At 35.8% G+C, this 2,751-nt stretch overlaps 1 long non-coding RNA gene across 1 annotated transcript; it reads right to left on the bottom strand.

Annotated features, from left to right (window-relative positions):
* Positions 1 to 201: 201 nt before the first annotated feature.
* Positions 202 to 2,465, bottom strand: LOC116448280. Its single transcript, XR_004241874.1, has 3 exons — positions 2,393 to 2,465; positions 1,347 to 1,419; positions 202 to 814 (listed from the first exon to the last, which is right to left on the bottom strand). It is a non-coding gene; the product is annotated as an uncharacterized LOC116448280 (long non-coding RNA).
* Positions 2,466 to 2,751: the final 286 nt, after the last annotated feature.

Here is a 2,751-nt window from a genome sequence, read left to right as displayed (position 1 = left end):
GAGAATAAGCTAGCAGGAAAAAGAAGAATATTAAAGTTTTTACTTTGTTTTTTACTTCTGTTTCTGTCAGTGATGCTATAATAATTTGCTTTTAGTTCATTGAATCATAATTCATTGAAAACCTCAACTTTCCTTTCTATTAGAAGACAACCCAGAAAATATCCAATAAAATAATATAAATAGTAAGTAGACTTAATAGAATGTCACTAATTTATATCCTGAAGATGACCTCTTTCTTATCCAGAGATAAATGTTAACTATACTTTGTCAGTAACCTATGGCCCTTGGGATAGTTGGAATTTATCAGACATTTCACTGCCTAAAAGAGTTAATTTGGACAGAAAAGGAGCCCAGGGTAGAGGGCTAATGAGCTCTTTGTGCAGCCCATACTCAGCTGTTCTAGTTCTGACACACCCTCCTTAGGCCCCCAAAACTGGGTTAATGTAGAGTGAGGCCTAAAGCACCAAGGTCTCTCTAAAATTATTCATCCTTTTACTCTTCTGCAGAATTGCCTCATGGTTAGTAAGGACTAGGGCTTTGCTATGCTAGGAAATGTATCAACATTAACAAAACAAATATTATTTGCTTTGAAGGTCTTCTAACGATAACAGTCAGTGGGTTTATGCCCTCTTAAACAGGAAAGCAAGTAAGGCAACAAAAAAAAAGAATAAAACAAATGTGGGGCTTATTTTCCTCTCAAGTAAGAAAAAGAATTTGGCTTGTTTTGTTCCGTACCTACTGACCTACATCCAGCTTGTTCAACAAGGCTTTGACATAGGAAGACCAAGAGTCGAGGTTGACTTCTTTTGTAGGCCTGTGAGCGAAAATTAGTGGTACTTAGAGAAAAAGGGAATAGCAAAATGCAAAAGGGAGCAGGAAAAAATATCTGGATGGAGAAGGAGAAAATTCTTTAGTAAAAAATATTCTGTCTAAATAATTTACATTTCAAAAAAGTATGTCAGGAAAATACTCTACTCTGTGTTTAATTTATCCAAGAAAATATCAAAATGCCATGTTTCAGCAAGGCCTCATGTTTAATTTTAAACTTATTCTAGAAAAATATATAAATATTTTGTGCATTTAAAATTTTTAAATTTTAAATTTAATATATTTGCTTGTATATTTGTTTTTCATTCTTCTTAATTTTTTTCTATTCATAGAGAGAGAGAATCGCAAACACAGGGAAGCCTTCATCTGGATCTAAAAAAATATGCTGTAGTCCTAAAACAACATACTTTTTTCCCCACAAAGTTGAACAAAACTTTTGTCATCTTTTCCAAGAAGCAAAAAAGGCAAAACTAAATTCATAGCATGACACAAGCAGCAAAATATGTAAGTTATCTCACATTTTCAGTTGCTGATGTGGGACTGTCCTTGCGTCAGCCATTCCATACAGGGCATGGACACCACCTGGCAACCCTGTCCAAAGCAAAAGAGAAGGTGCTGTTATTGCTCACAAGCTGCTGCCAGTGCTGACTTTTCAAACAGTTTTTCTGTGTGGTCTTTTCCACACTGAACTTGCCACATTTTGCCCACAAAATCTCTCTACATTTCTGAAAAAATATGCTACTCAAAGGGCATGAGCACACATGACTTTAGAAACAATCTGATAATGTATGTACATGTGTGAGTGCACATGTGTTGAAAACATTTATCAGAGCCTTCCGATGTTACTCCTGTTTCAAAATTCAGAAGTGTCATACCAACCACAAGCACAATATCAAAGTATTTGCAGTTGAATTACCCATATATTCTGCTATTCAGTACATACACATTGGTACTGAAGCAACCTCAAAATGTTGTTCTCCAACTTCTGTTAGCTATGGGGTTTTTTTTATCACAAGAAACAAAAGGATAAGACTTTGAACAGACTAACCAGCTCTGTCTTCTAAACAAAAGAGAGCAGATACGGTAGGCAAGTGCTCCCACTAACAATTTTGAGCAGCAATTTTCAGGCAAACAAGAGGAAGCACTTTTCATTACAATGTACAATTAAATCATGGGACTCCTTACCACAGGATGCTGCAGAAGCCAAAAGTATAACAAGGTTCAAAAGGAGATTAGACTAATTCATGAAGGATATGTCTATCAATGGCTATTAAGCACTGTGATCCAGATGCCCTCTGATGAAGGAAGTCCCTAATCCACTGCCTACTGGAAGCTGGGAGGGATTCCATGGGAGAACTTTGGCATAGTTTCTATATTCATATATATAAAAACATTATTTTAATTGAACACCTTAAAGAACTGTTTAGTTCTCAGACTCACAGTTCTTATTCCTACTTGACTACTCAACTGTTTTCAATGTTCTTTTTAGGGGCCCTTTTTTAGCAACTTCAACATTATATTAGTCCTTTAGAGACAAAACAGTAACTTCTTTTAACATATTTACCTGATGTTATTCATCCAGCTTGTAGAAATCTCTCTACCTTTGTAAAGCCGCAACATCAGTTCCCAGAAACCTGGTAAGTATAACCAAAATAAAATGTGATATGTGCACACCTGTACAGCAGATGACTATGTTAGAAGTGATTAAATAGCATTTTTTTTGTGTTTTTTTTAATTTGAACCTTACTCCCTTAGAAGAGTAGCAAAAAACAGTTAGAGCCAGGACCCTCTGAGCAAACCAATTTACTGAGGCTGAAGATGCAGCCCTCGATCTTACAAATTGAGGACAGATAATTGTCAAACCCCAAGTAACACATAATTGCAAATCTCCTGCAGTAACACTTTTCTTCCTGTGACCTTCCA

The sequence above is a fragment of the Corvus moneduloides genome, chromosome 1, assembly GCF_009650955.1.
Source record: "Corvus moneduloides isolate bCorMon1 chromosome 1, bCorMon1.pri, whole genome shotgun sequence".
Lineage (NCBI taxonomy): Eukaryota > Metazoa > Chordata > Aves > Passeriformes > Corvidae > Corvus > Corvus moneduloides.
The sequence above is the reverse complement of the archived record's forward strand: the minus strand, read 5'-3'. Positions and strand labels throughout refer to the sequence as shown.